Genomic DNA, 15,716 nt, shown 5'->3' with positions numbered 1-15,716 from the left:
TCTGAACCAAGAGTAGAAACTCCCATAGTTCATGTGAAGTGAATAAATGAATAATATGCTTTCAATATTTGATATCCAATTATTTTGTTAACACAGCTTAAACTCTGTGCTTTTTCTCTGAACGAAACCTGTTAGGTAGGTGGTGGAAACCAAGCCACTAGCTCACTTGACATTCTACAGTAGATGGCGTATCCAAAATGTCACATTAGCAGACGGAAAACAACAATGTGACCGTGAGCCGAGAAGCAAACTCTCTTTTCATCTTTGGTTGTTTGCTACGATGACCGTTATTTTGAACAAAAGCAATGTAAAAGCAATGTCACATTACCAGACGGAAAACAACAATATGACCGTGAGCCGAGAAGCAAACGCTCTTTTCATGAGAGTTCCGTTCTAGCCGCGACAAGAAATAGAAGTACAAAAAATTTTCTCCCTCTCTCTCACACACAGTCAGTTTGTATCACCCACCCTAATTTTCTACTCTTCTCTTTTTTTTCCTTTTTTCCTACCTTTTTCCTTGTTCCGCGTCCAAACGACCGCCAAAAAATATCTGAAGTCCACTCCCCTCTTCCTACCCACACAAAAATTGCCACTAACAAGGAAAAGAAACCGACACCTTTATTTATAAAACTAAATGATGGAGGGTCATTCAGGCCAAAAAAACAAAGAAATAAGTGAAATCTTTCAGGACCTAGAAAAAGAACTAGGCATATTCGCTAAAGGTGGGGTGACAATTGCATCAGGAGGGGACATCTTCGTTAGACCCACATCTATCCTGCAACAAGAACACCTCCTCTCCATCAACACGATAGCAAAAGGCACTATAGGTGTCACTTGTACGCTCCCAAAAAGCCACAGCTTCCAAAGAGTAGTCATACAAAAGGTACCTACTGGGGATAAAAATGAAGAAATCCACCAGGCTTTGACAGCAGAAGGCTATAGAATAAAGAGTGTACACCGTTTCTCGTCTTTCAAAGGTACAGTCAAGACCCCATCAACCCCAGTTGCATTAGAATTCGAGGGACCAGCTCCCCAAAAAATTATCTTAAATCACATGGTGTTCCGCCCAGAAAAGCAACACTTTACCCCACTAAGATGCAAAAATGCCAAAAACTGGGACACACCGAACGGTTCTGCTCTGACAACCTCAAATGCGCCAACTGTAACACATCCCACGAAAATATCACTACCTGCAACAACCCACCCCACTGCACTAACTGCAAAGGAGACCATCCAGTCAGCTCGCCAATATGCCCACACTTCATCCGATGGAAGACATTAGTCAGGGCAGCAGGTGACAAATGGACTAATCAATAAGAAGCAAAAGCCCAATCTTACAGCGAAGCAATTAAAATGAATCTCGGGTTAGACAAATTACACCCCGAAATAGAGATTACGAAGAGCCAAATTGAAGCCATCCAAACAGAGGTGTTAGTGCTCCGCAATGGAAAAGGAAGAATAAAGCCCTTAGAAGAAAAAGTGAACTTGCTTGACTTAGCAGTTAACCAAATACAAGTTTCACTAAGCTCACTAGAAAATGGAAAACAGGCAACAAACAGTAAACTGGACAAAATCGCTCTTCTCATCACAAAATTCTTGTCTTAAACCAAAGAAGAGATGGAGATAGATGAACCAAACCCCAGAGGTCAGAATAAAGCTCAACCTCAGCTCAACAAAATTAACAAGCAGGACCCTCCAGATCCCCAAAAAAGAACCACCTACAGTAGCAACAGCAAACCCACTAATGATTTCCCTCCTTCAGTACAACGCCAGAAGCCTAACAAAAGCTAATCTTATTATGTTTAAAGCTTGCCTTCACCAATACAAACCTTTAATGATTTTACTCTCAGAAACATTTAGGAAAAACTCATTCTCAGTTAAATTCAAGCAATTCCATACCATCAACAAAAACAGGGAAAACCATCCAGGAGGAGAAGTTGCAATTCTCATCCACAAGTCTCTTCAGTTCGTCTATCTCACCATTGCAACCCTACAAACAATAGAAGCGGTAGCAATCTCAGTTTCAATAGAATAAAACGAAAAATGGGAGCTAATTGATATAATATCGCTATACGTACCAAATGGGAATAACTGCAGTGAAGAAGAACTTCACCAACTCACACAGCACACAAACTATCTTATCCTAGCGGGAATTTTGAATGGTCATCATAGGCAATGGGGAATGGATTGCAGACAGACGAACGAAAGCGGAAGAGCAATTGCCAACCTACTCGAATAAAATGAAAACTTGATGTTAACAAACCTGGGTACTAGACAAGACAGTTACAGCCTCAAGCTCACCACCATAGACTTAACAATCATGCCACCCCTGCTAGGCATACTAACAGAGAAAACAAAAGGCCCCCATATTGGAAGCGATCATGTCTCAAAACATATCAACATCCAAGCTAAAGCCTATATGCAAACCCCTATGCTGAAACTTCGAAGACGCAAACTGGATCACCTGGAACACCTCATTAAATAACGCCATCACCAACAGCAGCTACTATTCTATAAATAATCCAAAAGCCACTTACCAAAACATTCAAGATGCCCTTATCAAAGCCAACGAACAAAGCGTCATCACCATATCCAAGCCAAGCAAAAAGATCAACAGGGATCGACCCCAAATCTGGTGGAATGCACAATGCAAAAGAGCAGTCGCAGAAGCCAGGAAGGCCAGAAACGCGTGCGATCCCAAAAAGGGCGGAATCCTATGCAACTCCAACCGAATGGCCTGGAGAGAAAAAGAAAATCTAAAAAAAAGAACAACATTAAAAGCAAAAAGACAAGCACTACAAGACCACATCAAAGATCTAAACCCCAGAAGCTATCCAGCAAAAACATGGGCATTCGCTCACCTCTTCTCCTATAACGAACCCTAGATCCAATCAAACAACTATTCAACCAGAAGAAAAAGCTGAGATCTTCGCAGCCCAATATGATTACAAACCCTAAAACATTCCAGACAGTGACTCATTCGAAGAAACCATTACTAGAATGATAGTATCATCTGAACCAAACGGACATAACTCAAAAATAACGATGGAAGAACTAACACTAGGCATGAACAACCTAAAATTTCAAGCTATGGGACAGGATCTCATACACAACACAATGCTGAAAAATCTCACCGAAACCAACAAAAAACATGTCCTCTACCTCTTTAACAAGCTATTAGAAACGCCGTATGTCCTGGACAATTGGAAGCCAGGAACAATTATCCCTATCCGCAAGCCAGATAAACCAGCACACACCCCAGATTCATATCAACCGATCTCCCTATCACCCTGTCTGGGGAAAATCATGGAAAAAATTGTTAACAGAAGACTAGTATGGATGTTCGAAAAACACCGGTTGCGGCTCAGGAACCAACCAGGATTCCGAAAGGGCAGAGGCACAATGGATAACATCATAACGCTCGAGCACTGCATACGAGAAGGCTTCAACAAAATCCAGCCCCAAAACACCTATGCAGTTTTTCTAGACATAGAAAAAGCCTTTGACAAAACCTGGATCCAAGGATTACTCTACAAACTAAGCAACAAAGGAGTCACAGGACAAATACTATGCTGGCTGAACAACCTTCTCAGAAACAGCATGTATAGTGTAAGAGTCGGAAACAAATTTTCAAAAAATCGACCACTAAGAGTCGGTGTTCCTCAAGGTTCCCCGCTGAGTCCATTCCTCTTCTCTGTCATGCTTGACGACTTTCCAATACTAAAGGATCAAGGGCAAACTCTTCTATTCGCAGAAGACATCGAATTCCATATTCATGCAAATGACGGGAGAGAAGCGAAAAATAAACTTACCTCATACCTAGAGAAAATCAGCAAATGGAGCAGAAAATGGAGAGTTCAATTTCAAACAAAAAAATCAGTTATAGTAAACTTCACCAGGCAAAGAAGGAAACAAACAGAGCCTCTCCTCTTCCTATCAGATACCAGGATCCCAGAAACGAAGGAAGCAAAACAACTCGGCATCCATTTTGATAAAGGGCTTCGCTGGGCTAAAGAAACAGAAGTAACCATCAACCAAACAATCAAGCTAAGAAACCTCTTTAAAATACTCACCTCCCTAAAGCACGGACCAGGCATTGATTCCCTCTGCATTATATACAAAGCCCTAGTAAGAAGCAGAGTGGATTACGGAATCATGACATATGGATGCTCAAGCATAAACAGACAAAAAAACTTCTTGAAGTCATACAAAACAGCATACTCCGCATGATACTAGGAACCCCGCGCACTACACCAACCAAAGAGATCCTATGTGAACTGTATCTCACATCCATCGAACACAGAAGATTATGGCTTTCAGGCAGATTCATCATAAGGATAGACAAATACGCAGAACACCTCCTCTATCGGAACTGCTACAAAATGCGCAGGAATCCAAAAACATGGAAGGACAATAACACGCCGTCATTAAAGCTGGCTATAGGACACACAACCATAGCCAACATAAACCTTTTCTACAACTTGCCAGGTTACAGTAACCAGATCAATGCACCCCCACCATGGAGAGAAGTCAACATCTCCATCAGCTATTTCCCAATGACTAAAAAACAAGCAACGCAGAACCCCTATGCAGCCACAGCCCTATTTCAAGAACTAAATCACCACATCCCTAACACCATCACAAGAGCATACACAGATGGCTCACTAAAGGCCCGTTCACACTAGAGGTTTTTCGGCTAGTCGAAAGAAGAAAACCGAAAGACGAAAAAATTTCGTTTTCGTCTTCGACTATTCACACTACAAATTATTTCGTCTCATAGGAGCCGTTTTTTAGTGAATGTGCCAAGAGATACACCTTATTATTGGTAGATGGCGTTTATTTTTTTTGCCGCCTGCTTGTGTCGTCTGCAGATTTTTTGATTTATGTGTTTGATTATTGTTATTACTCTTTTTTCTTTTTAAATTAAAATTGAGGTAGGAATAGAAGAGAGCAATTATGAGTACGAACTTTAGATTTGGAAGCTGAAATGTAAGTTCCTGTAATTACAGGAAAAATTCCTTTTAGCCCCGTATTAATAAGTGTGTGATGCAGATGCTCAAATTTTTTTTTGAAATTTCCAACCATTACTTCTATGGGAAACGGCTAAAATGTGTTTTACCGTTTTGGTTTTAGCTTTTACCTTTTTATTCAAGGTAAAAAAGGTGTTTATATAACATCGTTTCATTGAAATGTAATTTCACCATTTTAAAGGAAATTACTTCCTCTTCCATTTTGCTGTTTGCAAAATGTATGTTGGTCCCTTCGTTCGTTCGCAATAAATGAAAACGTTGGGGTACCTTGAGCGGGGTTGGGTGGGACAGCAAGAACGGGGTTGGTAAGGACAACTTTTGGAAAGGTTCGATTAACTATCGATTAACTATTGATTATATATCGATTACTAAACAGACAAGAGCTAACAAGCAGACAAGAATCAATCGTCTGATTAAAAGTGTCACTTAATTTTGCTGTAGTTCTCTGACAACACTTTAAAATGTTTCGTACAAAAGTAAATGAAGACATTAGAAAGTTTAGAGAAGAAGGGGCAATAAGATGTTTAAGAAATTTACATCAGTATGTGGAAAATGTGACCTATTGTGATACCCAACGCTTCAGGTAACAAACATTCATCTTTTAACTCTTCAATTGTCATTTCATCTTGTCTTTCATTAACTCTCTTATAAAACATTTCAGTTACGACGAGAAAGGAAACATAGAATTGAATTTTGGATCAGAAAAAGAAGAAGCCAACACTGTGCTAGTTTGCTGTATGATTTCTTCATTTGCACAGAAGTCTGCCTTATGTTGAGTAAATGGCAAGTTTGATTCAAATAACTACAAGAATATTCTGCGGCAGTATGTGCTTCATTTGAGTTTGAATGAACGTATTGGCCTTGTGCACGACTGGTAAGAAAAGTTGCAAATAATGTATTGTCTATTGTAGGCCTATTACATTGCTGCCATTCCTGTTAACAGGTGTCCTGTCCATCGCAGCAAATCTGTTAATGAGTTTTTGGAAGAGCACAAAAGGAACATTTTTGTTGTTGACTGGCCAAATTCTTTTGGTGATATTATGCCACTTGAGCAATTGTGGCTGGAAATGTCCATCAAATTTACTGAAGAGAACGTTAAAGCTGGCTCTCTGTGCGGTTTGGAGAGAGAAATCACCTCAATGTGGTCAAAGGTTTGCACTGATGAATTTATCAAGCAACTCTTCCAGGAAATTCCCGTCAAACTTCAGCGGGTCGTCACCAATCGTGGTTAACAAAATGTCGATTAGTCTTTTCATTTCTGTGTTGCCAATTTCCATTGAGGTAAATGAAAATTTACATTATGTATCGAGGTTATGGAACATGTTTATAAAGATTGGAATACAAAGATCTCATTTCGTATTTGGAACAGAAAGATGATAAATTAATGAATAGCACTTACATTTACCTTTGGCATTTTGATTTTTGACATAGGATATCGATAATAAATTAGTGACATTGCAAGGTACTTAAATGCACACAAGTATGGTAATGAACACTAGAAATCTTTGTTTTAAATTGAAATTGCGATATGACTAAGACGGGCTTAACCCAAAAAAAACACACGTTTCACTTCACGAGGAATCCGGGTTCGTTGAATAGTATTTGATTTCCGCGACGGGGAGTAGTTCTTGTCAGGATCAACATTTTCATCATTCCATTTCAATTTTCTTTTATTGTTCGTCGCCTTCACCGTAGCTGAATCCAATAAAGGCGACTTGGACGGTGGGTGCACTGATTCTGATTGGGTACGTAGAGTTGTCGTTGCTGTAGTCTTTGCAATACAAACCTGCTCACGACAATAAAATAAGGGAAAGTTATCATATAGATGAACATATTTAAACATTAATTCAATAATCCATGCGGTAACTCAAAATTTAATTATCAAGTAAATCTTACTTTTTTGTTATTTTCTTTTTGGACTGCTAAATTTTTTGTTTTCCCTTAAAATATGATTGTGTTCTTTCAACACTTTTGCTTTGTGTGCCTCTTTCAACTTAGCAATTTCTGGAGAATTTGTCAATACACGAGAAGAACCTCTGTTCGTGTTTCTGGGTACTCTTGGTTCTGTTTGGGCAACTCTAGGATGAGGTAACACTTCTTCTGGCGTAAAGGTTTTTAAACGAGGCAGCTCGTTTGAAGGCATTTCAGTGAGTGTTAATGGCAAAACAGCAGATCTAAGCAGAGTACTAGACGATGTCGAAATTGGAGTTCATTGCAACTTCCCACTATTCATTGTTAAAAGGTAGTGTGACATTCCATCTTCTTGACTTGTTGAAGTTGACGGGAAAAAATTATCAGCTTGGACGTCAATACTCACCCCAGCTGCAATGTAATTGTATTTAAAGTGTTAATTAATGCAGTTTAACAATCAATGTTATATAAAAATACCTTGCTGATTTAGCTGACGATTAACTATATCACCTAAAACATCTTGTTGAGAATCTCTTTGTGACACAAGAGCTGACAGTGAATTCATTCCTTCAGTTTCATTCGGTGGTGCTACTGAGTAGATAAACGATTATCAAACACAATCATTAAATATAATTTCTCATTTACTATACCATTAGGCAAATCAGTCCCAGACGATGGTGCAAACATGTGCTCTGGGATTGCATGTCGGTTGAATGGATAAATACCGCAGGCAACAAATGCAGATTTGATGTTTTTGGAATTAAATCTCCTCTCGTGTGGTACTTTTGTTAACTGAGGCACATCATAAATGAAAATTCTCTCCCCTGGATGATTTCGCATCCAGTGACGGTGTTCTTGTGACATGTCCGATTTCATCGGACCAAATAAACACTTGTCGAGGGGCTGAGTCACATGAGATGTGTGAGGTGGCAACGTGAACAGAACTATACCGCTTTTCTTGCAAAACTCAACTACGGGATAGCTAATGTGGCTAGTGTGATTGTCAAGTATAAGAAGGATTGGCTTCTCAGGAGAACAGTTAACATGTTTCAATAGATGCTGCAACGACATCAAGAAGAGCTCAGATGTAATCCAACCGGAAGGACATGCTAAAGGGAGGAAACCATCAGGCAAATTTATCATTTTGTTGAGGTTCACCTTAACTCTTGGGAAAATGAAGGTACCTGGAAAGGCTTTACCAGCAGCGTTTACCAATGCTAACATGGTAACATTAATCCCTTGCTCCCCACCAACAGAGCTACTCACCTGAAAAATAGATAAAAATGTAATTTCAGTTCAACAATTAAATTACCAGAAAATTACAGCTTTAACTCCTTTCTCGGCAACAATATTTTGGGGTTTCACCACTGTTGGGTTATTTGTTTCGTCAGTGTTAAAGATTTCTTCTTCTGTAAACTTGTGCTTTTCATACAAATCATACAAGTCATCGAAATATTTGTCGATGACGACGTGGTTGACGGCTGCAGCTCGAGCTTGGCTCGTCCTTTCAGGTTTCCTAATGAACAACAGCCTTGAATTTCGTCTTAAGAATGAGGAAAACCAATCTTTCCCAGCTTCTTCGTTCACTTCCCAACGAGATGGCATTTTAATGTTGTTTGATTTTGCAAAGGAATAAGCTAGTTTTCTAGTATCACTTGGTGTCAGTCCGTGGTTTAATTTTTGTGCCACAATCAGGTAGTTGGTAAGTTCACATTCTTCTTGTTCATTAAAAACTTGACGGTTGTGACATGTTTTCTTGAAAGAGTGATGACATCAATTACACTGTTTGATTTAAGTAGCCGTTGAATAGTGGACTTGGATAGTCCTTGTACTGCTACCTTCCTTAGACTTAACCCACTTTTTTTTTAAAGCAAAACCTTTTTTTTCACTAACACTTACTACGCGTACGTGGCATTTCACTATACATACAAAATAAGAATATTATAGGATAATATTGATTGAAATTATTACTAAAAACTTAGATTATTTGAACCACTATGCTACATTTTCTCGAATTACAATTGTTTACCTAATAGGCCTATTACAGGCAACAAGTGAAAACATTGAAAATCTAGCAGCCATAACTTTGACATTTATCGATACGAATATTTAACACATTGATTATTTATAAGTAATGAATCGATTATTAGAAGCCAGCTATCGATTGAAAATTTTTCGTTTTTGAGAAACAATTTTGTTTTTTAAGATTTCTAAACGTAAAATGTGTTTTTCTTGCGTGATATGTACATGGTTGCAAAAAAAATTGAATTTCGCACCAAATGGGTATACCAGTTTTGTTATTTTTCCGTCATTTTATGCACAAAAACTAACATTAAGAAGAGTATCCCAAGCAACCCCGTGTAGAAAGTGATTTTTATAAACGAAGTCACTTCATTCTTAACATTTCCGCTTATGCATTTTTAAATATAAATTAAATTTTAAAAAGATTTAGAAAGATTAAATAAATGCCTTTAATGTTCATTTAAAACATTTTCCTAACTCTGTATATTTAAAAGATATAGGAAGTTACACTCGGTGTTAATTTTTTGTCCCATCCAACCCCGCTCTCCCCTACAAGAAGAACTATAAAAATTTCCCGTTTCAAATATTGCTCTCAACCTCCAATTTTTGACACGTTTACCTTCTTCCTCTAAATATTCGTTTTGTTTTCCTTCTTCATCCTCATCGTCCACATTTGTGACCCTACTGATAAGTAGAAAATATTCGTAATTGTCACCCTACGTATAAAAAATTTAATATAATATATACATACCGGCATCATCATGCACTGTGGACAGGAATCCCATTTGGTCGAAATATATCCAACGCTTCTTCGCACGTTTGGAACCATTCAAACCACTGCCACTTGGATCCTCTTCACTCAGCCTTTTTTTCATTCCTGTAGGTGTCCTTCAATTGCTTCAATTTCTTTTTGACGTCGTCAGTACCTGTTGAACAACAGTTACGTAACATATGTAACAGAATATATTTGCAAAAATTTGTAGTAAATGTAAACAGCATACTGATGGAAAATTCCCTTCCGATGACAGCTCTAGCTGTAGTTTGGGACACATTGTTTTTATAATCAGATATCGTCACGTCATACAAAACTGACTGCTTTTCAAAAGACTGGATGAATCTCTCAGTCGTTGCCTTTGACCACATTTTAACTCGTTTTTCATTCCTAATAATAATAAAAGTATGAGCGATGACAATCACATTGCAACACAGTTTTGAAATTATAAATTTAACAAATACGCGTTGGTAATTTGTTTGCTCGCAGCGCTCACTCCAAGATTAGGAGATTTCATCGGTTACCTCCTTTTGGGCATTTTTATCCAGAAACTAATCGAAAAACAATTAAAAACAGCAAGAAATCACGAGGAACACACGACACCCATTTGTTGACCGAATGACATCAGACAGATTTGGCATTGCTGATGTTGCCAAAATATCAAAAATTATTTGCGCATCAAAAATGGAAAGCTGTGACTGGCTGTTCAGTTTTCAGCTTTCGTCTTCCATCTTTCCGTCGATTTTCGGCGCCGAAAAGTTTAGAAAGCTTCAACTTTGGAGAGACGAATTTTTTTCCGTTTCGGCTCGCTTTTCGGGCCAACGAGCTCTCATTGGACGAGCAAAGCACCCACCTAAAAAAACATCTAAGGGCAAAATATATAGAAGAATTACAAAAAGGCGATACCAAACCAAACTTAAACCTAAGGACAAAGAACGGAATGCATAAATGACACAAGTACAAGTCAAGAAGAATTACCAGGATCCTATTCAGACTAAGAACAGGACGCAATAGTCTAAATGACCACCTAGCCAGATTCAACAGCAATACAAGCCCATTCTGCCAAGAATGTATGGAAGAAGAAGAAACAACAGAGCATGCCCCTAAACTGCTCGAGCAAAAGACCTGAAAGGAAAAAATCTTCCAATATCTCAACAAACACAAAATAAAATCTGAACTTACCAATCTCCTAGGCCTCAACCCAACACTGGAAAGCCAAACAAAGCACGAAATAACTAGACTTCTCATCAAATACCTACAGGAAACAAGATTAATCAATAGAATTTAACCCAGAAAAAAAAACTGAAAATCAACGCCAAAACTCCCCAAACATCAGCCAAAACAACACCAGGAATAAAACAACCACACCCAACTAAACACAAACACCCCTAGAAAAAACCACAAAACACGAAAAAACAACCAAAACCAACACAACAGAAATGGCGGCCACTCAAAGAAAAGGTACGCAAACTACGCCAAGTAAAGACGAAGGTGAGGGCTAAAGAGCACACCTACAGTACCCACCAAACGATTAGGTATACCCCCGTTTTTTTGTGAATTCTTATGGAGCTACGGGTCATAGGAAAACTTGAATATCTTTTTACTGATAAGGACTAAATTTTTTTTTCTTTTTTCCTCTCTCAGAAGAGAAAGTGCTCTAAAAGTTATCTTAACATGAAAAAATTGTAGAAGTTACACCCAGGGCGCTAAAGTATCGTTCACATGATTAGGTACACCACTTTTCTCCCCATAAACGCCATGTTAATACCGGCGTTTCCAAAAATAAAAATAAAATACTTCAAAACATCCTTAAATTAATTTTTTTTATGCCAAACGACGCGTTTTTCTTTACTCTATTAGAAAGTAGTGCAGGTTTTTGAATTATTTGAACTAAAAAAATCTTTCCCTATACCCCAAAGTTGTTACACTGAAATGTTTTACAGAGAAAATTATGATTTGTGCTTGCGCCACCAGGGGTGCTGGGATCAATTTCAAGTGCTCAGATTTTTTTCGTTAAACACAGCTAGATTTTTCGTATTAAAAAAATAAAATAAAAAATAATTGATGTTTTTATCAAAAAAAGAAAGTATTTTATCTGTTTTGATTGTTGCCGAAATGTATAACAACAAATTCACAGACATTCTTTTAGTTGTTGTTGTAACGAGCCAACTGCATTATTTACGCTTTACAGAAGATGGCAAATCTGCACGGACATTGAGTGTACGCAAGGTGTACACAAAGGCAACGCCCACATGACCAAGTGACCGCGCGCCACCGCTATCTAAGCCACACCCAATGTGCCACTTGCAATTCTGTATAAAAGCCGTGTTATTCGCAACAATATTGAGAGTAGAGTAGTGCCATGCTTCTTGGTTTGATTGTATTGCTATTGTAGAAGTCTAATAAATACACGCCTGGCAAATCTTACAATTGGAGGTCCCAACGAGACTTGAAATTGAAATAAAAGATTCTGTCACCGGTATAAGAGACTTCGACACAGTAGACAATATAATTGAATCAGGAGGATAAAGTACTAATATTTTATTTTTCTTCTCTCTTTCTACTTGCGTCGGTCAACAAAATCCATCACGGTAAGCGAATGCAGAAATCTTTTTTACCACACACTACTCTCAGGACCGACTCCATTTACCCAGACTTAACTAACGAAACTTCACCATCACTAAACCCAAATTTGAAAACCCATGATATAACAAATCCTGACTCTGAAATCAAAACCCCAAGAGCCGCATTTATTCTCAGCTGGAAAGAATTAGTTGAATTAGAATACAAGTATACTAAGGAAAAATCAAAAAGTTATCAAACAACTTCAACAACAACCACGATAAAAGAATTGGAAGCTAGAAAAAAAAGGGGCAAATACAGCGGCGCATAACGCCTTATACCAATTTGCGTACTCAATACTAAAAGAAACTTTAAATACGCCAGACGAAATCACTCACGAGACAATAAGTAAAACAACAAAAACTATAAGAGATCAGATTCAGTCACTCGGAGGAGAATTTAGTAACGTAGACACTCTTTTACAACAGTTAAAAACTGTTAACGGTAAAGAGAAAGAATTCTTGATCAAAGTAAACACCGTTCTACAAGAAGAAGCACTTGCGCAACAAGTCGCAGAGAAAAAACGGATAGACGAAATCAGTTTAGAAAACTTCAACTTACAAAAACAAATTGCGAAAAAAGTAAAGAACCCCAATCAATCGACCGAAAAAATAATAGAAAGTAACGAATTCTTAAAGAATTCACTAGAAAAAACTTATCAACGAATCAGTGAATTAGAACAAATACTTCGAAAAAACACAGAAAACGAGGAATATCTTAAAAAACTATTGAAAAAGAAGGAAGAAACCACAGCACACGTAGAAACCGAAGGTCAAGAAAATATAAACAAACTCCAAAACGAAAACAAGTTACTCCTAGAAAGTTATAATACCGTTAAAAAACACGAAAAAGCACAGAAAGAAAGAAGCGACGAATTAGAAAAGGAGGTAAGAGAATTGAAAAACTCTCTCGAAACAACAAAGGGAGAAAGAAGCTGTCTACACAAAGGACAACTAGAATTAGCCGCAAGGAATAGAAACCTCGAAAGACAAATAAGAGATAAAGAAACACTCATTTCAACTCAGGAGAGCAAGATACAACGCCTTGAGGAACGTCTAGTGGAGTATAAGCAAAAAGAAGCTTTTTACATCGAAGCAGAAAGCGCAGACAATTCTAGAACAGAAGAACATACAGGAGAAGTTTCAAAACTAATAGAACAAATCAATGACCTAACATCACTAAGCGAAATAAACGACAAATCATTACATTTCGAATTAGATACCGAACACGTTTTAAAACAACAGCAAACTATTGAAACTCTAAAAAAACAACTAGAGTCCCAGAATAAAACTATAGAATTATTGCAGAAACAGAACGAACTTTTTAACAAAGAGAAACCAAATTTTAAAATCATGGGACTTGATCACGAAACTTCCGAGGAAGCTGAGACTTCGAGACACAACCCAATAGGAAAATCAACAGAAAAAACCCCTACCGCAGAAGAAATAGACATGATCAAAACCTTTACTCAGCCAATAGTAAAAGTATTGGGGGAACTATTCTCTCGAGAAGATAAAAAATCCATACCTCCATACAAAGGAAAAAGCACAGACAAAATGATAACGGAGTGGCTTAAAACAGCTGAGCACGTAGCAAGAAACAACAATTGGGACGACACCCAGAAATTACGTTTCTTTTCAGACAGACTTAAAGGTGAAGCTCTGGATTGGCACGAAGAATACGTATCGGAGCAAGGAGAAGAACTTGAATACGACGACTGGCGATCAGCAATCATAGCAAGATTCCAAGACGCCTATGATCTAGCCGCCTTAAAGAAAAAATTGTTGCAGCTAAAACAGAAACCGGAAGAAAACTGCAGAGCATTCGTGTCAAGACTTAACAACCTATACGACGGAATCGAAGGAAAAGAAGAAAAACTTGACCATAACAAGACAGTTGTGGAAGACCAGCTCTTCAGTAAAGTAAAAAGGATGCGGGATACCACAAAAATTAAAATTTTAATCCAAGGGATCTTACCAAAAATAAAAACGGAACTTTACCTACGAATGCCAGAAGATGCCAACGACTTCGATGCACTATGCAAACAACTGTTTATTTCGGAACAGATATTGCAAAACAAAGAAAACAATGACGACAAAGAAATAACAGCAGTCATTGTCGGCATTGCACACCATGGAAAACAACAGGATTTCGAAATAGAGAAATTAAGACAGAAAATTTTGGAGATGGAATGTGCTAATAAAAATGAAATATCACAGGAAAAAACTGCAGTCATAGCAGCAACTGACCAATACGAGCCCCGCAGATCACAATCACGGGAACACAATTCAAGACCACAGTATCCGAGAGTGCGATTTAACAATAATCAGCAAAACAGCCGCGAATCAAGCTACTCACGCAGCCGAGAACCAAGTTTTTCCAGAAGCAGAGAAGCCAGCCCATATAGAGAAAACTATAACGCCCAGAGGGGAAGGGAAAGTTTTCAAGACCCAACAACGCAACGCCAGACACCTTATTCATACGGGCCACATCAAAATGGCCAACGGCAATTAAACCAAAGACAATTTCAACGGCCTCAGAATAATTTGTATCAACCGCGAAGAAATATTTACCAACCCTCAAATTTTGGGAACCCTCAAAATCAGCCATGGCGTGAATCGACTGGTGATCAGTATCAACCACGAGGTCAACCTTTTCACAACACACAACCAGCGAAAAACAGTGACATTACGTGCTACAAGTGCAATAAAAAAGGACACATTGCAAGAGAATGTTGGACAGATATGGCACGTATCAACCGTCAACCACGACGTCAAATGTAGGAAACCACTCACTCTATAATTCTAATAGCATTAATCACTATCATGTAAAACCTAACTTTACGGCGGAAATACCTAAACTTATACGTATCCCAATTAGAATTTGTGAAAAAGAAACAAAAGCTTTAGTAGACACTGGTGCAGCAGCAAGTTTAATTTCATCTAGCTTTTATTTTAACATAAGTAATAAAAATTTAAAACAAATAATAAATAGCGATGATCCGATATTTAGGACGGTATCAGGACAAGAGCTAAAATCATTAGGCCAATATGAATTTAAAATAACAATAAATAAGAATCATTTCATTAACCACAACTTTTATGTAATGGAAAATCTTAATGAAAATTGTATCTTAGGATTAGATTTTTTGGCTAGCAATAACGTAAAAATTAACACTAAAAATAAGCAGATCAGTTATGATCACTATGGAGTAGAACATAGTTTTTGCGAGAGTATATTGCCATTGTATAGCATAACTTTTTCCGAAGTGGGAATAAATATCCCACTAAGACCTTTATCCAATGTAGAAGAAGAGGAACTTCCATTAACTACAAAAGACTACATTAATTTAGAAGCTT

General features: G+C 37.9%; 1 long non-coding RNA gene and 1 pseudogene across 2 annotated transcripts; both read right to left on the bottom strand.

The window, feature by feature from the left end:
- Positions 1 to 6,573: 6,573 nt before the first annotated feature.
- Positions 6,574 to 8,162, bottom strand: LOC123476930 (annotated as a pseudogene).
- Positions 8,163 to 9,422: 1,260 nt separating this feature from the next.
- LOC123476909 lies at positions 9,423 to 11,188 on the bottom strand. 2 transcript variants are annotated; one of them, XR_006651960.1, is made up of 6 exons: positions 10,918 to 11,188; positions 10,714 to 10,860; positions 9,965 to 10,600; positions 9,715 to 9,889; positions 9,583 to 9,647; positions 9,423 to 9,524 (listed from the first exon to the last, which is right to left on the bottom strand). It is a non-coding gene; the product is annotated as an uncharacterized LOC123476909 (long non-coding RNA). The 2 variants fall into 2 exon arrangements; XR_006651961.1 differs by having other exon boundaries at positions 9,583 to 9,644.
- Positions 11,189 to 15,716: the final 4,528 nt, after the last annotated feature.

The sequence above is a fragment of the Daphnia magna genome, linkage group LG10 (genome assembly GCF_020631705.1).
Source record: "Daphnia magna isolate NIES linkage group LG10, ASM2063170v1.1, whole genome shotgun sequence".
NCBI lineage: Eukaryota > Metazoa > Arthropoda > Branchiopoda > Diplostraca > Daphniidae > Daphnia > Daphnia magna.
The sequence above is the reverse complement of the archived record's forward strand: the minus strand, read 5'-3'. Positions and strand labels throughout refer to the sequence as shown.